Here is a 22344-nt window from a genome sequence, read left to right on the forward strand (position 1 = left end):
AATTCAGCAAATAAAAATTAGTTCTAAAGAGTTATATATTAAATAATGTTGTACAATGCAACATAAAATGCAAAAGCTTATTTTTGCTAGCTAAAAGGATATTTTTTTCTGTGCAAACACTGATGATACTGAAAACCTTAGTGTCTTTTATGAAAACTTTCAAAATACTATGAAATGCCATAAGAGTTTTTTTTTTTTTTTTCATGTACCAAAATAGCAGGTTATTTATATGGAGTTTAGGGGCTGCAGAAAAAAAAAAAATCTCAAAAAAAAAAAAAAAAAAAGAAAAAAAAAAGTCCTGAGATATATAAAATGTAAATGTATCATTGCTGCTAACTAAATAGTAAGAGATTATTTAAAAGAAAAATGATATATATATCAGAGAGAAAGTCATGAAAATGATCAACTATATAAAATTCTCAGTGAATTCTAGTCAGAAAATAAAGAATTTTTTTAAATGAACATGAAATGGTAAAAGCAAAGTGAAGACTTAAAAGGGAAAAAAGTTTTGCTCCATCTAAGGAACCACTATATGAATTTTATAGCAGCCCTTAATGGAATACTAAAGGATTTCTATTTGGAGGTTCACAAGCATGCCACATGAATCCCCTAGTGACTGAATTTACAGCCCTGTGGTTTTTGAATTTGGCTTGAATTGTGCTTTATGCTTGCTGGGTTAGTGCTGCATTAAATTCTAGCTAAAAGTATCTTTTCTACTTCACATTGTTTGTATAAAACACATTTCCTTCTTTCTGATGGTTAATATGTATTTTTAAGATAAATATTTATAATATTTGGGAATAGTTATCACTTTAATAAAGATATGTTTAGGTAAATTTACACATACCAAATTGTGTTTGTGATGTTTTGTCTGTCTGTAAGGCTGCTCTTTGGGTCTGGATGAGACTTTACTTCAAAATGATGTTTAATGTTGTTGCTTCATTGTCATTACTATTATTTTGTCACTCATCTTTCTCACCTTTGTTCCTTTTTTACTGTCATCTATTGCTATTTCTATATTCTATATTTCCTATTACATTCATAACTGACCGCCACAGATTGGATCGTTAGGATTAGACACTATTTCAAAGAACATTGCCCAAGTCAAGCTCTTTATATATTTTAAAGGGAAAAAAATTGAACTATTCCTTTAAAAAAGTAGAAACTGTTGGTTGCCTTGTGTCTTGACTGATAATGAAAATCAACTCTTTAACATTTTAGAAATGTTTCGCATACATTAACCTTATAAATACACACTTCCTATTTACCTTTACCCATCTCATAAACTAATGTCTTCAGAAATAAAACAATATTACATCCATAAGCCAAAAATCACTTCTGAGGTCTAGAGGCTTGAAGCCCTAAGTATTATCCTGTGATTGTCTTCCTTCAATCAATCAATGAATCAATCAATCAAATATGTACTATTATTATAAAAACCTATATATAGAAGTGGATATATGAATCAGGAAGCTCTTGGTAATGACAGATGGCAGGTAAAGGAGTGACAGTGAAAGTTGACAAAATGGATTTGTTTCAGAAATAGTGAAGAAAGAGTGGGACTTGATGTTTAATTAGACTTGGTTTGCAAGTCGAGAAGACTTAATTTCTGACTTGAGATTTGTGGGGACAATTTTGCTATTTATTGCAATTAAGCCAAAACAACAAGAACAACAACAACAAAACTATGAGGACAAATGGGAGAATGATTTTTATCATCTTATAAGTTGGATGCCAAACTTTTGTTTGTGGTATACTAGATTCACTTCATGGACAACAAAATAGAAGCATACTTGTCTTGGTCTCTGACCAGAACAGGTTTAGCTGTTACAGAGAAAGTAACTGCTGCTAATGCTGTCACTGCAAAGACAACTGCTCTTGTGCCTTTGTGGTGCTTATGGGTTGAACTGACAGTACCTTATCTCACCCCTGACCAACATGAACTTTTGCCTCCTTTCCTGGGCCTTTCCTGTTGCCACGGAGGAACAAGACACTCTAGGAGCCATTTGACACACACAAATACAGCTAATAAATGCAGGATGTGGATTCTTCAGAGACAAACTTTGGCCATTTGAAAACAAAAACAAGTAGCTAAATTGTTCTCCCCTCCAAGTTTATTTCATTTAGAATTGCAGTTGTAGTCTATTTAAATATGTCCTGTGAGTCTCTTTAAATGTATCCTGTGAGACAAGCCAATCAGCTTGTCAGAAAGCTGTAGAAGATGCCATAACTGACTCCCATGTGCTGGCCAACTTTCCTTTTCAGATTATTCCCTGTTACACATATTCCTGATTCTTTGGGATTGACCCTTGATATTCAAGCAATGGTGAAGCAAATTTATTATTTAAAATTTTCATCAATTGGGATGATAAAACACATTACACTTTTATTTATTTATTTATTTATTTTTTAATTTTTTTTTCCAACGTTTTTTTTAATTTTTTTTATTTTTGGGACAGAGAGAGACAGAGCATGAACGGGGGAGGGGCAGAGGGAGAGGGAGACACAGAATTGGAAACAGGCTCCAGGCTCCGAGCCATCAGCCCAGAGCCTGACGCGGGGCTCGAACTCACGGACCGCGAGATCGTGACCTGGCTGAAGTCGGACGCTTAACCGACTGCGCCACCCAGGCGCCCCAACACATTACACTTTTACATGACAAAGACAATAGTACACAAACTAGTACCTTTGGTCATGTATTTCATTTGGAGGGAGATGTAACCATAAGTATGGATATATACCTGGACTGTGGTGAATGGCTTGATTGGTTAAAAATGTCCTGAAAGAAAAGTGGTCAAAGAATATGGCACATGGAAGGACCTATAAGGTTCAGAAAATTGGGATGACAACCTAAAAGTGGATTCTGATGAAGCTGGGAACCTTGAGCACAGAAGTAGTCATCTCACACCTGCATAAAGAGTTTAACTGCTACTTCTCTAAAGAAACTGTAATGATTTCTCATGAACTAATTGCCTCAAAAAGCACTGCTGATCTTCCTTAGGACCTAGCCTCACCTCCTCTTTTTGCTTCCCTTGTATTTTTCTCATGACTAGATTAGGGTTAAGAGATTTTGTTAGGAAGGCCAACCAGAGGTAAAGAGTCATTCCCATCAAATCTTATTAACACAACATCTTGCTTATCAATTTATTATTTATTTATTTAATAAATTTATTCATTAAAATTTAATTTTGGTTAAATCTCATATTTAGATTTTGTTCAAATCAGTCTGATTTTGGCCATTAGGAACACTTAACACTTGGCTCCTCTGTCCCTTTAACATAACTAATCATCATGGATTAATTTTCGTCTGTGTTTTTTTTTCTAGAAGTTCTGTAGAATTTTTTTTTTTTTTTTAGTTTTCCAGTATTTTTTTTTTTTTGGTATTTTTTTTTAATTTATTATTTTTTTAAATTTACATCCAAGTTAGCATATAGCGCAACAGTGATCTCAGGAGTAGATTCCTTAATGCCTCTTACCCATTTAGCCCATCCTCCCTCCCACAATCCCTCCAATAACCCTCTGTTTGTTCTCCATATTTAAGAGTCTCATGTTTTGACCCCTCCCTGTTTTTATATTTTTACTTCCCTTCCCTTGTGTTCATCAATTTTGTATCTTAAAGTCCTCATATGAGTGCAGTCATATGATATTTGTCTTTCTCTGACTAATTTCGCATAGAATAATGCCCTCTAGTTCCATCCACGTAGTTGCAAATGGCAAGATTTCATTCTTTTTGATTGCCAAGTAATACTCCGTTGTGTATATATACCACATCTTTATCTGTTCGTCCATCGATGAACATTTGGGCTCTTTCCATACTTTGGCTATTACTGATAGTGCTGCTATAAACATTGGGGTGTATGTGCCCCTTCAAAACAGGATATTTGTATCTATTGAAAAAATAGGTAGTAGTGCAATTGCTGGGTAGGGTAACACAAAAACAGATACTGTGTTTTGCTGGCACAACACAGTGCCGGGGTAGTTCTATTTTTAATTTTTGAGGAACTTCCATACTGTTTTCCAGAGTGGCTGCACCCGTTTGCATTCCCACCAGCAGTTCAAAAGAGAGCCGCTTTCTCTGCATCCTCACCAGCATCTGTTGTTGCCTGAGTTGTTAATGTTAGCCATTCTTACAGGTGTGAGGTGGTATGGTGGTTTTGATTTGTATTTCCCTGATGATGAGTGATATTGAGCATTTTTTCATGTGTCAGTTGGCCATCTGGATGTCTTCTTTGGAGAAGTGTCTATTCATGTCTTTTGCCAATTTCTTCACTGGATTATTTGTTGTTAGGGGGTTGAGTTTGATAAATCCTTTATAGATATTTGGCACTAGCCCTTTAACTGATATGTCATTTGCAAACATCTTCTCCCATTCTGTCTGTTGCCTTTTATTTTGGCTGATTATTTCCTTCCTTGTGCAGAAGCTTTTTATTTTATGAGGTCCCAATAATTCATTTTTGCTTTTGTTTCCCTTGCCTCCAGAGACGTGTTGGGTAAGAATTTGCTGCAGGCAAGGTCAAAGAGGTTTTTGCCTGCTTTCTCCTCGAGGATTTTGATGGCTTCCTATCTTACACTGAGGTCTTTCATCCATTTTGAGTTTATTTTTGTGTATGGTGTAAGAAAGTGGTCCAGGTTCATTCTTCTGCATGTCACTGTCCAGTTTTCCCAGCACCACTTGCTGAAGAGGCTGTCTTTATTCCATTGGATATTCTTTCCTGATTTGTCAAAGATAGTTGGCCATATGTTTGTGGGTCCATTTCTGGATTCTCTATTTTGTTCCATTGATCTGAGTGTCTGTTCTTGTGCCAGCACCATGCTGTCTTGATGATTACAGCTTTGTAGTATAGCTTGAAGTCTGGGATTGTGATGCCTCCTGCTTTTGTTTTCTTTTTCAAGATTGTTTTGGCTATTCAGGGTCTTTTCTGGTTCCATACAAATTTTAGGATTGTTTGTTCTAGCTCTGTGAAGAATTATGGTGTTACTTTGATAGGGATTGCACTGAATATTTAGATTCCTTTGGGTAACATTGAAATTTTAACAATATTTGTTCTTCCTATCCAGGAGCATGGAATATTTTTCCTTTTTTTGTGTGTATCTTATTCAATTTCTTTCATAAGCTTTCTATAGTTTTCAGTGTACAGATTTTTTCATCTCTTTGATTAGATTTATTTCTAGATATTTTATGGTTTTTGGTGCGATTGTAAATGGGATTGATTCCTTGATTTCTCTTTCTGTTGCTTCATTATTGGTGTATAGGAATGCAGCCAATTTCTGTGCATTGATTTTATGTTCTGTAACTTTGCTGAATTCATGAATTGGTTCTAGTGGTTTTTAGGTGGAAACTTTTGGGTTTCCCATGTAGGGTATCATGTCATTTGCGAAGACTGAAAGTTTGACCTCCTCCTGGCCGATTTGGATGCCTTTTATTTCTTTGTGTTGTCTGATTGCAGAGGCTAAGACTTCCAATACTATGTTGAATAACAGTGGCAAGAGTGGACATCCATGTCTTGTTTCTGACAGGGGAAAGTTCTCAGTTTTTCCCCATTGAGGATGATATTAGCATTGGGTTGTTCATCTGTGGCTTTATGATCTCGAGGTATGATCCTTCTATCCCTACTTTCTTGAGGATTTTTATCAAGAAAGGATGCTGTATTTTGTCAAATGAGTTCTCTGCATCTATTGAGAGGATCATATGGTTCTTGTCATTTCCTTTATTGATGTAATGAATCATATTGATTGTTTTGTGGATATTGAACCAGCCCTGAATCCCTGGTATAACTCCCAGTTGGTCATGGTGAATAATTTTTTTAATGTATTGTTGGGTCCTGTTGGTTAATATCTTGTCGAGGATTTTTGCATCCATGTTTACCAGGGAAATTGGTCTATAGTTCTCTTTTAGGGGGTTTCTATCTGGTTTTGGAATCAAGGTAATGCTGGCTTCATAGAAAGAGTTTGGGAGTTTTCCTTCCATTTCTATTTTTTGGAACACCTTCAAGAGCAGAAGTGTTAACTCTTCCTTAAATGTTTTGTAGAATTCCCCTGGCAAGCCACCTGACCCTGGACTCTTGTTTTTTGGGAGATTTTTGATTAGTAATTCGATTTCTTTACTGGTTATGGGTCTGTTTAAATTTTCTATTTCTTCCTGTTTCAGTTTTGGTAGTGTATATGTTTCTAGGAATTTGCCCATTTCTTCCAGATTTCCCATTTTATTAGCATATTATATTAGCTCATAATATTCTCATTATTGTTTTTATTTCTGCTGTGTTGTGATCTCTCCTTTTCATTCTCGATTTTATTTATTTGGGTCCTTTCCTTTTTCTTTTTGATCAAACTGGCTAGTGGTTTATCAATTTTGTTAATTCTTTCAAAGATCCAGCTTCTGGTTTCATTGATCTGTTCTACTGTTTTTTAGTTTTGATAGCATTAATTTCTGCTCTAATCTTTATTATTTCCTGTCTTCTGCTGGTTTTGGGTTTTATTTGCTGTTCTTTTTCCAGCTCCTTAAGGCATAAGGTTAGGTTGTGTATCTGAGATATTTCTTCCTTCTTTAGGAAGGCCTGGATTGCTATATTCTTTCCTCTGACGACCGCCTTTGCTGCATCCCAGAGGTTTGGGGCTGTGGTGTTATCATTTTCATTCGCTTCCTTGTACTTTTAAGTTTTCTCTTTAACTTCTTGGTTAGCCCATTCATTCTTTAGTAGGATGTTCTTTAGTCTGCATGTACTTGTTACCTTTCAAATTTTTTTTGTTTATTTTGAGTTTCATTGCATTGTGGTCTGAAAATATGCATGGTATGATCTCAATCTCATTGTACTTGTTGAGGGCTGATTTGTGTCCCAGTATATGATTGATTCTGGAGAAGGTTCCATGTACACTGGAGAAGAATGTATATTCCACTGCTTTAGGGTGAAATATTCTGAATATATCTGTTAAGTCCCTCTGGTCCACTGTGTCATTCAAAGCCACTGTTTCCTTATTGATTTTCTGTTTAGATGATCTGTCCATTGTTGTAAGTGGGGTGTTGAAGTCCCCTACTTTTATGGTATATTATCAATGAGTTTCTTAATGTTTGTGATTACTTGATTTATATATTTGAGTGCCACCACATTTGGAGCATAAAAGTTTACAATTGTTAGGTATTCTTGGTGGATAGACCCCTTAATTATGATATAATGCCCTTCTTCATCTCTAGTTACAGTCTTTATTTTAAAGTCTAGATTGTCTGATGTAAGTGTGGCTACTTCGGCTTTCTTTTGTTGACCATTAGCATAATAGATGGTTCTCCATCCCCTTACGTTCAATCTGAAGATGTCTTTAGGTCTAAAGTGGGTCTCTTGTAAGATCATCATATAGATGGATCTTGTTTTCTTATCCATCTGTTACCCTTTGTCTTTTGATTGGAGCCTTTAGGCCATTGATGTTTAGAGTGAACACTGAAAGATGTGAATTTATTGCCACTATGTTGCTTGTAGAGTTGGAGTTTCTGGTGGTGTTCTGTAGTCCTTTCTAGTCTTTGTTGCTTTAGGTCTTTTTTTTTTTTTCATCTTTTTTCGCCTCAGAGAGTCCCCCTTAAAATTTCTTACAGGGCTGGTTAATGGTCATGAATTCCTTTAATTTTGATTGTCTGCACAACTTTTAATCTCTCCTTCTGTTTTGATTTTTTTTTTTCAACGTTTTTTAATTTATTTTTGGGACAGAGAGAGACATAGCATGAACGGGGGAGGGGCAGAGAGAGAGGGAGACACAGAATCGGAAACAGGCTCCAGGCTCCGAGCCATCAGCCCAGAGCCTGACGCGGGGCTCGAACTCACGGACTGTGAGATCGTGACCTGGCTGAAGTCGGACGCTTAACCGACTACGCCACCCAGGCGCCCCTCTCCTTCTGTTTTGAATGACTTTGCTGCCTTGCTGGCAGCACCTCACTCCTGAGTTTTATCTGAGATGCGGCTGTGTTTTCTGACACCTCACTTCTGAGGGACTGCAGCTTTGACATGCTCAGACCCTCTGGGGGAAGGTCTCACCAAGCAATATGACTGTATATGTGTGAGTGTCTATGTGGAGTCTTTATTTTAGTCTACTGATCTGTGCATCTATTTCATAGTTGTCATACTGTCCCTACTGTACGGTAGCTTTTATAGTAAGTCCTGAAGTTGTGTAGTATCAGTTCTTCAACTTTATTTTTTTTCTTATTCAGTATTGTGTTGTCTATTTCGTATCTATTGCCTTTCCATATCACGTTTAGAATCAGTTTGTCAGTATGTACTAAGTTGCTTGCTATGATGTTGATTGGGATTGCATTGAAGTTATAAATTAACTTGGAAAGAATCGACACCTTAACAATATTGAGTGTTTTGATTCATGGACATAAAATATATATATTTAGAGTTTGTTTGGTTTTTACAAATGTTTTATAGTTGTCTGCATACATAATGTGTTTAGTTTTTCTCCTGGCTTCTTGTAAGTTATTTTTTCTGTGATTCTGGCCCTTTTCAGTTTAAATATGATATGCCTAGGTGTAGATTTCTTGGCATTTATTCTGCTTGGAGTGTTTCAAAGTTCTTTGATATGTAGTTTGATGTCTTTCATTCATTTTGCAAAATTCTTTGCCATTATTACTTAAAAAAATTTTCACTTCCTTCCCTGTCTTCCCCTTCTTGTGTTCCACTTATGTAATATTGCACCATTTGAAATGGTCTCCAGAACCTTGGATTTTTCTGTTTTTGTTTTTGTGTAATTATTCTGTTTGCATTTCAATTAAGAGTGTTTCTACTGACATATCTTCAAACTCCATGATTCATTCCCTTTCCCTGTCAAGTGTACTAATGAATCTAGAAAAGACATTCTTAAATTCAGTTACAGTGTTTTGATTTCAGTGTTACTTTTGGGGTGCTTGGTTAGCTCAGTCAGTTGAGAGTCTGACTCTTGATATAAACTCAGGTCATGGTCTCTGATTTCATGAGATTGAGCCCTGTGTCAGGCTCCATGCTGAGCACAGAGCCTGTTTGGGATTTTCTCTCTCTCTCTCTGTCTGCCTCTTCTCCAGTCATGCTCTTTCCCTCAAAATAAATAAATAAACATTAAAGAAAAAGAAAATGTTACCTATCTGCTCTTGCAGGGTCTCTACTTTTTCCATTATAGCTCTTAACACTTAATTATATCTATTTTTAATATTCTACATGTTAGTTTTAACATTTGTGTCTTATCTGAGTCTAGTTGTAATGCTTGTGCTATTCTTTTGGACTGTGTTTTTTGTTGCCTTTGGACATGATTTGTAATTTTTGTTGAAAGCCAGAAATTTTGGGGGGAAATATGAACTAAGGCGTATGGGTTGTTATATGAGGATTTATGCTAAAATAGGCATTATTGTGTTTAATATATGTTGTAACTATATGTGCTAGAAACTTATACATCCTTTGTTTTCCCTGTTTTTGTCACCTTTGTTGGTTTGGGCTTCCATAAAGTCTCTTCAGAGTCTATCTAACAAGTCTTTCAATATTAATCTACTGTTATTATTACTCTGGAATCCTCTTTTTGTTTCACTAAGATATGGAGGGAGGGAGAGTAGTCCATAATCTTATAACTGAAACTCCTTGCTTAGGGGCACCTGGGTGGCTTAGTTAAGCATCCAACTCTTGACTTTGGCTCACATCATGATATCAGGGTCATGACATAGAGTTCTGCACTGAAGTCTGCACTGAGCATGTAGCCTGCTTAAGATACTCTCTCTCCCCCTCTTTCTGTCCCTACCCCACTCTCTCTCTCATAAACAAACAAGCAAGCAAGCAAGCAAACAAACCCTCATTTTTTATTGGGAGTATGACCTCATGTTTCTCTAGCTTTTGTCTGTTTTGCTTTCTTCTCTTTTCACTGGATGTTTTTCCCAAATTTATTTTCTTGAATCCCTAACCTCTGTTAACTATATGCCACCTGCTCCCCACCCCTTACCCTCCAATATACATTTTTGGTGAGACATAAAAGTTAAAAATGGCTGCTGTAGATGTGATGCCTTACTCCCAGCTAGGATGAAGTTATGGCAATGTCTTGTTTCCTGGGGATTAAACCTCCATTATGAAAAATACTCTGGTCGTAGTTCACAATATTTGTTCTTCTGCCCATGGCAGAACTATGAATGATCTTCACCAGGAGAACCTGTTAAGGTTCCTGAAAGCAAAGTACTAGAAAGTGTGAGTCCCCCCAAAGACTGTGTCTCTCTCTTAAAGATTTTCTCACTCTCAAGATAGTTTACACTCAGCTTCCATAAATTATTCATAATTTCCCTTTATGTATTCCTATCAGCTTATGGCCTAGGAGTTTCTGCTCCATAAAAGCAAATCCTGTCTGTGTCTGTCAGAAGGTGCCTGTCTTTCCTGATTTTATGATGGTGTTTTACCTTGAAACCTCTGTTCTCTGGTATGTGCAATAAAACTATTGATTTTCATTTTGTACACATTTTAGTCGTTGTAGGGACTAGAGTGACAACTCTCAAGTACTTTGCATATTATTTTTTTTTAATTTTTTAATATTTATTTATTTTTGAGAGACAGAGTGAGACAAAGTGAGAGTGGGGAGGGGCAGAGAGAGAGGGAGACACAGGATCAGAAGCAGGCTCCAGGTTCTGAGCTGTCAGCACAGAGCCCAATATAGGGCTCGAATCCACAGACTGTGAGATCATGACCTGAGCCTAGGCTGGACACTCAACCAACTGAGCCACCCAGTTGCCACGTAGTACTTTGCATGTTCTTAAACGGACAGGTAATATATATTTTATGCTTGTAGGTCATGTGATTTCTGTCATAACTACTCAACTCTGCTACTATAGTATAAAAGCAACCACAAATAATATATAAACAATTGAGTGTGAATATGAACAGATAGAACTTTACTTAAAAAAAAATAACAAGTTTTCTTCCATTTCTTCTTCACTCACCTCCATTTTAGAGCTAAACTCAGATTCAAGACACAGTGGACTCCAAAGAATGAAGTTCAAAGTGAAACCTGTGAGAAGGTGTGATAAACACCAAGATATTTGCACCAATTTATGCTGGCAGAATACTAGGGAACATGTGTGAAAATGGATTTTATGATTATGGAATCAAAGTAGAAGGATATATAAAATTGGATTAGGCAAGATTTATTGGTATCAACCTTTGAAAACAGAGATCGTGGATTCAGTGTTTTAGCTTGATGGGCTAAGAATGTCTCTAACAGTTTGCTTATCAGTTGACTGAAATATGGACCAGCAGTAGTCTATACTCTATGAAGTTGAAATGCCCAAAGTTCCTTTGTGTGTTATAAAGGAAGGTATCAATAGATTTAAGAAGTTTGGAATGCTGAAGAGGAATATTAAGTAAGATTTGATCACCCATTTTGAGAGGGGCAGACCATTTATCATTGTTGCCATAATGAATTTATGAGCTCCAGTTCACAGACCTTTAATATAAGAGAGGACAGGTACATTTGAGTAAGGTTCTTGCCACTCTTCCAAAAATGTATATTGTTAATCTTCTTCCCAGGCATTCCTAAAGGACCTGCAGCCTGACCGGGCTACAGAAGAGAAAATAATCGGAATTGTCAAGGATTATTGATCGTTGATTCTGTAGACCCAAAGCATCACTGTGGTCTATTAGTCAGAGTAGGAGTATATAGAAGTTATATGATTAATGGTTTGTTTTTATCAGTGAAGTTTTGCCTCAGGTCTGTGTCACAGCAGGCTCAGTCTTCCTAGTATATATCTGTGCATTTTCATACTCACTTCCCTTGGAAGATTGAATGGGCTGGAAGAATTTGCTACTCCCCAAAGAGAAGTGTTGCCTCACACATTGGGTCAGAACAGCATCATCAGGTCATTGTAGTTGAGCTATGCTGTCCTATCCTGTGAGCAGTGTATTCTTTTGGGGAAAGTTTGGACAGTGGCATGCTCACTAGAATGCCCCTTCATCTTCTCTGGCTATTAGGCTTCTATAATCAGCATATTTACTTTCATTTAGTGTGAAACTGTAAGTGGATCTACCCAATTTGTCATCAACAGCACATGGGAATAATAAATTTGGATTTATGAAATGCAGTTGTATTACACATATAAGCCAAACAGATAGAAAATGTTAATAATTTTAATTTTAATCAATGATGTTTCATGGATTTAAAATGTAATAGCATTACTTTCAACTAGTATAAATAGCTGAAAGCATAGCACAAGTACTTTCTTGATATTGTAAAGTTATCAAATTCATTTCACAATGATAATCTTTACATCAATCATAGCATAATCAGAAGTGTATGAATCTGTCTGTACTGATAGATATAAATATATTTGTCAATGCTAAAAAACATTTTTCACAGCTGAGTGTATTATTTAATTTGAAGTTAAAGGCCTTATACTACAGTTCAAATAATTTTAGTGGATCAGGTGTCATTATGTGAACATCTTTGTCAGCAATTACTTGCTATAAAAATATGAAAACAAGTACAATTTGTCTAAAATAGACATTTTTCCTTTGAAATATAATGTGAATGTTTCTTTAGTTGTCCTCTTTCATAAAGAACTAGAAATTAGAATCAGCCAGAAGAGTGTCAAAAACTTACCTTCACTTTTCCCAAACTGTAGTTTAATTGAGCTTTAACATCAAATAAACAGTCTTTACCTTTAACGCTAATGCACCCAAAAGACAGTTTCTATTCATTTTGTATGATTAAAACTACATTAGGAATATAAATGTATTAATTTATAGATACAGATACTAATTGCTTAAATATTGAGTTCAAAACCAGGCACTAATATGTGTGGAATAATTGGTTCTTGCTGTAGAAGGAAACCATAATAAAGAACTTGAAAGTGCTGTCACATTTCACATAACTAGTAAAATCTCAGAATATTTTTCAAATATTCTGAAAGAAAATGTCTTGGGGCTTTCTTAATGAGAATGAATGTGGTTTGAAAAGATCAAATAATATTCACATATGTCAAATATAGGTTTTAATAACAGTTAGAGATAATGAATAAAATTAAAGTAGGTCAATTTAAGTCATTTATTTTCCAAAAGGAGTTACACATCATAATCACTACTTGTTAAGATATAATTAAAAGCAAAAAGTAGTATTTACCAAAGCTCAGTTACTCAACATAAAAAACCAACATGAATTATGATTTATCATCTTTTAATTTTTATGTTCATCTTTTTATTAACGTATCAACATTTTGTAGCTAATAGTAATATAAATATGATAATGTAATAATAATTTAGATAATAATGAAAATCATGAAAACAGTACCATTACTTTGGCCCTAGTATATTAGCAATCTGCTTTTATTGTGATTGAGAAAAAATTCAGAAGCCTTCTATCACACATAAAACTTTTTTGGAATTACGTATCTTTTCTTTGAGAACAAAAAACTCCAAAAAACTGAAAAGCATTCCTTTGATTCATCAAAAATAATACTAAATAGAAATCATAATCTTCACATATTCATATATGTGAATTATAAGACTATAATCCTTTCTGTGGCAAAACATATTCTTTGCAAATAAGACTCCATTACTGAACATATCAGATCATGATTTCAAATATATTGTTCTTTGTTAGAGAGTACAACTTGCTTAATAAAAGTCTACTATAAATTCAATGTAAATACCTAATTTTCTTTAAAAATCAGACTCCAAGAAACTTTCATCAGAAAATTTAATTTCTGAAATCCAGTGAGTATACTCTCTGGAATACTTTTCTATGGGGGTCATTATTTACAGGGACCCATTTTAAAGAAATTCTACATGATCAATCCACATTGTAAATTTTTTTTGTAATTTCTTAATTTTTGAAGGAAATGAAGAGAGTATGACAGTTTGAGTTAGGATGGCAGGTGTCATCATCATTACTCTCATAAACATTGAAGATGAGAATAATTTTCTTAAAGATCTTTAAAAAATAACATTGTTGGCAGAGTTCAAATCAGCACACTCAAGAAACTTCCCCCAGGTCAAGGAAATAAAACCAAAAACTACTGCTGGAATCTAAAATTTCTCTTCATTACCCTTCTGAATCAGCACCCTTCCCCTTCTACACAAAGGTAACTACTGGCTTAAATTTTTCACATATATTTTTTTTTCTTTCTTTCTTTCTTTCTTTCTTTCTTTCTTTCTTCTTATAAAAGGAATATAAAATAAGTATTATTTGTGCCTGGCCATTTTAATATTTTTTGTCAATAATGTGTATATGTGATACATTTTTATTATTGCATACCCTCATTTCCATTACTGTTTATCACTTCACTTCCTGAATATACCAAAACTTATATATCCATTATATTGCTACTAAATACTTGGATTATTTTAAATTTTGGGGTATTTGATTAATGCTGCTAAAATTCTCTACATATCTGTTCCCATTCATGAACTCTATTAATGTACAGCTACAAGTGAATTTGCTGACTCCTAGGATATGCATAGGTTTAAATTTAGTAGACAGTGCCAGAGTATTAAATTAGGTGTGTGAATTTACAATTATATAGACAATTTTATGAGAACTCCAGTTTCTCTACATCATGACAACACTTGCTAGTGGATATATAATGGTATTGAACAAATGTGGTTTTAATTTACAGACAACTGATTGCTAGGCAATTAAACACATTTTCCTATGCCTGGTCATTTAGATATACAATTTTGTAAAATATTTATCAGGTTTTTCCCTTTTTCCTATTTGTCTTTCTCTATTTTTCTTGTTAAGGCACAGAAATTCTTTTATAAATTCTTAATACAAAATTTTATGGCTGTGATGTGTTGCCAATATTTTTCTCCAACCCTGTAGGTTGTCTTTTTGTTCTCTTGTAGATGAATTTTGCTAGGAAAAGAAAAATATTTAAAATTTTGATATATTTTAAATAGTGTTTTCTTTCATAGTGTTTTGCCTAATTAAAGAAATCATCATCTGTTCCAATATCCTTAACATATTTATGTTATAGTCTATAAGATATATTGCTTTACTTTTTACTTATGTTTCTTTAATCCAGATGAAATTTATTGGCTATATATATGTAATGTGATTGAGGTCAACTTTATTTTTTTCCCACACTGATATGCAATTTACCTCACTCTTTTTTGGTGCTACTTTCTTATAAGTAAACTATGTACACATACGTCTTTTCCTGGACTATTTATTTCAATCTGCTAAATTATTTGTCTACCTTGAAACCGATACAAAAATGTTTTAATTGTTATGGTTTTAGAATAGGTATTACTAGTAATAGGTACTACCTACATTCTTCTTTGTAATTCTTTTAAATATGTTATCTAGTAAAGAATTCTTCTATTTTAAGAATCTTTTGTTTTATTTTTCTTATTTGCTGTCTTTTGCAGAGCAGAATTTTTTAATTTTAATAAAGTTCAGTTTATCAGTTCTTTCTTTCATGGGTTGTGCTTTCAGTGTTATATTTAAAAAGTTGTTGCCATACCAAAGTCAGCTAAGTTTTCTCTTCTGTTGTCTTCTAAGAATTTTATAGTTTGGTGTTTTAAATTTTGGTCTGTGATCCATTTTGAGTTATTTTTTCTAAAGAGTATAAGGACTTTTTTCTTTAAGTTTATTTGTTTATTTTGAGAGAAAGAAGGAAAGCATCATCAGGGCAGGGGCAGAGAGGGAGGGAGAGTGAGAATCCCAAGCAGGCTCTGCAGTGTCAGTGAGGAGCCTGATGTGGGGCTCTATCTCATGAACTGTGAGATCACAACTTGAGTCAAAATCAAGAGTCAGATGCTTAACTGACTGAGCCACCCAGGCACTGTGAGTATAAGGACTTAACCTAGATTAATATTTTTATGTGTGGATGTGTAGTTGGTCCAGCATAATTTGTTGAAAAATATATGTTTGTTTAATTTTTTACCTCTGCTTCTTTGTCAAAGATCAGTCAACTGTATTTGTGGAGATCTATTTCTGAGCACTTGAGCTAGTGATATTTTAATTAATAAATGAGCAGTGTAAGAAAGAAGGTACTGAGAAGTCTCAAACTTTTGGTAATGGGACAGTGCAGGCTCTTTGAGAACAGAAGTTGCATTGGTATGAGTTGCCTTATCCATGAATAGCAGTAATGTGTTTGCTAGCCCAGCTGGAGAGCCTAAATCTCTGACCATATCAGAGATTTGTGGAATATCCTTCAACAAATTTATTCTCAAACTAGCTGGAGTGTATTCTGTTACAAGTATAAAACCTGATGTAGTATTTGGTGTCAGATTGAGGCAACAAAAAATGTGAATCTGTCAATAAAATTGTAGCTTGTAATATAAAAAGAAGGATTCAAGCAGCCCAGGTGGTCAGAGGCAAAATCAGTAATAGAATTAGTGCCTTTGATCAACAGTAATAAAATGCCCATTGAAGGCAAAGCTTTAAAGTACCCAGTAGCTACTGGCACTAAACACTATGATGGGAATAAAGAAAGAGAATACTGTGGGATAGGGTTGTGACTTCTAGTTACATAGCAGACATAAATAAAAGTTCAAAATCCTTGTCTCAATATATGTTCAAAGATTTGGGAGAATATAATTTGTTATCTTTTACAGGGTCAGATAAAATAAAACTGAGAATTTGGTTTTGTGTTTTTCCAAATATGACATTTTTTATTCAGAAATAAAAGTCATTTATATACGACAATTATAGCATAGTTTTGAAAACATTAGGGCACTATATTGGAAAGGAAAACTATTGGATATTTAGATGGCTTAAGGAACCTAAAAAGACCTGATGTCTTATTAACCAGCTCCTGTGTAAATAGTGGGAAGAGATAAAGTTAGAAACTGCAAGTATTACATTAATTTCTATTAAGTAATGGAATATAAGATATTATAATAAGAAATGTCAACTTGAGATCCAAGAGATTCTTTATGAGGAAATTAAGGAGATTAATGAAATTATTCAGGTTTAGACAAATTTTTAGCACATATTCATGACAGAAGCATCATGTGGTGTTAAGAGTATAGTTGCTGTAGACAGATATTCTAGATCAAATCACAAGTCTGCAATGTACTATGTGCATTTTCTAAAACAGATTTTTTTCCATTGTTTATGACTTCATTTCCTTATCTGTAAATGCAAATAAAAATGCTATCTACCTGCTAAAACTATTGTAAAGATTAAATGAGATAATTATTACAGAGTCTTAGAACCTGAAATAATGTGTATGTTGAATTAAAATTAAAAAAAAAGAATATGTTTGTTCAGTCTAAGTCCAGATGGATCTGAAAAACTTCCAATGGCTTATTGCAAGTTAAATTAGTTGGTTGAATTCAATTTTTTGGTTGCTGTGCCAGATACGGCCATGTAACTAGAGGAAACAAAAAAATGAAAAAATAACAACGAACACCTCTGACACCTATATACAGCTCTTGAGCTGTCAAGAGCTTTTCCTCTATATAGCAAAAAAAGCGGGAAAGGTAAAAGAGCCATTGTCTTTCACCTGACAGGCACAGCAATACACTTTCATTATCATGAAAGGTCTGTATCCTTTTTGAGTTCTATATCAAAATCTCCATTGCATGTGTCTTGTCATATGTTCATGTTACAGGATACAAACTGGTTCATTATATTGATGCTGAGATGATAATATTGCTAGGTGGTTGTGTAATAGAAGTTATCCCCTATTTCTTGCAAAAAAAAAAATGAATGCTTATGAGAGGGTGAGAGATAAAATGAATAAAAAATAATACATATACCTTCTTAATAAAATTAATTTCAAAGGAAAAGACAACATTTCACATACTTGTTTCCAGTCTATTTTAAACATTTATACCTAGATTTTCTTGTTTGTTATTTGTTTTGTTTAGTTTAACCAATCAGATGGTCTCTATCTTTTAATGTTATAAAGTAACTCATTTATATTATTGGGAAAATTGAAACAATATGTTTTATTCTTGAAATCATTTCTATATATTTTATAGTATATAATAATTTCTTCTATTTTGTATTACCCTGTAATTTTATATTATAATTATAATTTCCTATATGTATAATCTTTCTTCTCTTTAGTTAGGTTGATTAACTTTTCTTTGTTCATTAATTGTTTTAGCTTGTGCTTTGAAAGGCACTGAACATACTGTCCAAGAAACGCATTAGCACTGTTGTTACAAAGAACAGACCCTATAGTTTCACTTCTGAAGTGTAACCATGTAACCGACACTACTGAATGCAGCGTTCATTGAACACTGCTGTTACATCTGCAACCACTCTTTGTTTTCTCTGAAAATAAATGCTACTTCTTCAATATCTCTGACCCTCAATGGGATGATTTTTTTTATGATCCCTATTGCTTCACATAAAAATCTAGAGCAACTTTGTATAATTGATAGATTTCAGAACTATACTTTAGTTTCAAAGGATGTAATTTTAGCTTCTGTGATGGATTATGAGCTCTGCCTCTATAGATGGGAATTGCCCCAAAAGTGGGAGAGAGGTTGAGAGGTTCTGTTGCTGGGTGGCAAAAATCAACCAAAACATACTGTAAAGAAAGGGAAAAAAAAAAGATTTTATGACATATTTTAAAAAATATTTTTAACGTTTATTTATTTTTGAGACAGAAAGAGACAGAGCATGAACGGGGGAGGGTCAGAGAGAGAGGGAGACACAGAATCTGAAACAGGCTCCAGGCTCTGAGCGGTGAGCACAGAGCACTACGCAGGGCTCCAAATCACGGACCGCGAGATCATGACCTGAGCCGAAGTCGGATGCTTAACTGACTGAGCCACCCAGGCGCCCCAAACATATTTTTAAAAATAACTTTTATTTCCAATAGAACTTCATGTTTCTTAAATATCTGCAGATCAGATTCTGAGCTCTTTAACTGATATTATTTCCTTTCATTTTATCTTTCATGATTTCATATAGATATTCTGTAATTCATGGAATAAATATTAGAGTGAACTACAAACAATACACTCCCATACACAATGTTGGAAGAGGGAGGATAATTGAGAAATAGTTTTAAAAACACATTCACCTAGCAAGTTAGGACATTTGGTTAATGCTACATAACTATTGCCACAATTAATCCCAAGTCCATTGTTATTTACAAGGGATAAAAAAGAATTCGTGTCAATTTCCTCAGTGGTCACCAAAAGAGATTCTAGATTTTGAAAATTAGGAAAAAATGTGAATTTTAATATGTCTTACGAAATTCTTAGGTACTATAAAAATGCTTTTTATTTTTATTTTTTTAAATGTTTTTATTTTATTTTTGAGAGAGATAGAATGCAAGTAGGTTAGGGGCAGAGAGAGAGGGAGACACAGAATCTGAAGCAGGCTCCAAGCCATCAGCACAGAGCCCGATGCGGGGCTCAAACTCAGAGCTGTGAGATCATGACCTGAGCCAAAGTCAGACGCTCAACTGACTGAGCCACCCAGGCACCCCTAAAAATGCTTTTTAAGTTTTTCTCTCTCTATTACATGAAGAAGAAAAAATAAAAAGCTCTACAGAGAAGACAAGAAAAGGTAGAGAAGTAGACCAGAAGTAAGAATAAATATATTTTCTTAATAATATAAAAGGTCTAAATTCCCAAATTATGATGAAAATCAAGGATATTCACAAGTTGTTGGTAAAAGTACATAGTACCTATTCACAAGATAATAGTGAATAAAGTATTTTGATCAACATGTATCGAGGTGAAAGAAACATCTGTGTGTTTGTATTAAAAATTTTTAAATTATAATTTAACATAAAACATTAAATGGAGCATGGACATCTATCCCATATTGATAAATTGTAACTCCACAAAAATACATAGCAGTTATTGACCTCAAAGTTTTAATTTTGGATAGGAATATGTCTTCATATTCTTATTGAAACTATTTATTGTCAGGTAACTCTAACCTCATTCCACACTGCCTCTGACCTTGACTCTACATCAACTTCCTTATTTGGAACAACTCTGAGTATCCTTCAGGACCTCAGCTGACTGAAGACCAGTACTGATTTAACATTTCATCAAAATTTATAATCTTTATTTATTTCTCATCATTAATCTTTATTGATGTTTCCATTATTATATAGTCAGTTTCTTCCAAATCCACATCTCAGTTTTTCCCCTCATGTTCTTTGAAAGTTTACATTTATCTCCAGGGCATTCATCATTGTATTAAGTTTCAGACATTAAATAAGAATAATATTATACTAATGATAATGATAATGTTAATGATAATGATATAGAAAAATTGATGCAGGTTATAATAGAGGCAGTATAAAAGGATGGGATCAAATAGTAATGATGAAGGCTTAGCTTTAAAAGGAAAGAAAATTTCTTTGCTTCTGTGATAATATATCACAGAAAATTTTGCTTATTTTTTTCATAGCATCTGCCCTATATTTTGTCTCCCTTAATATATATATTATATATATAATATAATATATATATAATTTTTTACTGTTTATTTGTTTTATTTTTATTTTTTATTTAACTTTATTTTTTATTTTTTAAAATTTACATCCAAGTTAGTTAGTATATAGTGAAGAAATGATTTCAGTAGATTCCTTAATACCCCTTACCCATTTAGCCCATCCCCCCTCCTACAACCCCTCCAGCAATCCTCTGTTTGTTCTCCATATTTATGAGTCTCTTTTGTTTTGTCCCCCTCCCTGTTTTTACATTGGTTTTATATTATTTTTGTTTCCCTTCCCCTATGTTCATCTGTTTTGTCTCTTAAAGTCCTCATATGAGTGAAATCATATGATTTTTGTCTTTCTCTGACTAATTTCACTTAGCATAATACCCTCCAGTTCCATCCATGTAGTTGCCAATGGCAAGATTTCATTCTTTTTGATTGCCGAGTAATACTCCATTGTATATATGTACCACATTTCTTTATCCATTCATCCATCGATGGACATTTGGGCTCTTTCCATACTTTGGCTATTGTTGATAGTGCTGCTATAAACATGGGGGTGCTCTCCCTTATTATATATTTTTATTGTTTTTAATGTTTATTTATTTATTTTGAGAGAGAGAGAGAGAGAGAGAGAGAGAGCAAGCAAGCAGGGAGGTGCAGGGAGAGAGGGAGAGAGAGACAGAATCCCAAGCAGGCTCCTTACTGCCAGCACAGAACCTGACACAGGGCTTGAACTCACCAACTGTGAGGTTATAAACTGAGCCAGATCCAGAGTTGGATGCTTAACAGACTGAGCCACCCAGGCACCCCTGTTTCTGAGATAATATATCACGGAAAATTTTGCTTATGTTTTTGATAGCCTCTGCCCTATTTTTTCTCTCTCCCCTATTATCTTCTTCATTCACTTGCTGTATAGTTGGTTAACTTAATCATATAGTACCTTATTTTCTACTTGTCTCTACTACCAAATTTGGAACTTAAAAGACTAATTTTTAAGTGAATTTTTTTCCTCATTCTAGATTGCAAACAACTTATAGTATAGCTCCAGCTTCTTTTGTGCCCTAAAGGTCTTAAAAATTGGTTCAATTCACAAGGGATGCACAATAATAAACTTTAGCTCATTGGTTGTAAAATCAATTATTGATATTAATTGCATTATAATTTCAAGTTCTCTGGTGCTTCAGAGCAAGCATTGTCTTGGTTCATTGATTATAGAGGCTTGTAAAACTATCTTAGTCAGATTTGGTTTCCTGATTCTCACATAAACAGTACAGTCTTTTTGTACAGTGGATTCCTTCTGCATGTCACTAAAGTTTTCGATTATATATTGAAACGTGTTGCTTATATCCTCAGAGTTTAATTCTATTGCCAAGGCCTGGAAGATTGTTTCTCTAGTTTTCTATAGGAAGATTACTGAGGCCTACAATTGTTCTTCTCTGAGATTAAGTAAATACCTAAAACATTTTTGGTGTCTGTAATGTGTATGCTTTCTTCCCCTTATGATACCCCAGATTTTATTTAATTGCATAGCCATAGGCATAATGAGAAAGAAACTCTCTTTGAAAAGCACATCTGATTTTAAATAAGGAAAATGTCTTATTCTTGTTTTTTTTTTTTTCTCTAGCATTTTCAATCTCTAGGGTGGAATATCACCAATTTTAGAAGAGAACCCTAAAGAGAGAGACTGCTTATGCATATGGTATTCAGTGTGAGGTTAACAGGTGCAACATTACTTTAAAGAGTGCAGTTAGGCATTTTTTAAAGGAATGTGAAAATGCTTAGGGAATTTGAATCCATTTAGTTTAAACTAAAGGATGGTTTCAACTTGGGTTAGTCTTCCACATTCAAAACATTTTGTACCTATACCTTCTTCCTTCCACTAATATCATAGTCTATATGAAGACACAACATCAGTTTATATAATTTTTGAATAACATAAGACTGGAAAATGTAAAAGATTTCTGGAAGCCTGCTTACCACTTACCTGTTATGGAT

This window comes from Panthera uncia, chromosome B4, assembly GCF_023721935.1.
Source record: "Panthera uncia isolate 11264 chromosome B4, Puncia_PCG_1.0, whole genome shotgun sequence".
Classification (NCBI taxonomy): Eukaryota; Metazoa; Chordata; class Mammalia; order Carnivora; family Felidae; genus Panthera; species Panthera uncia.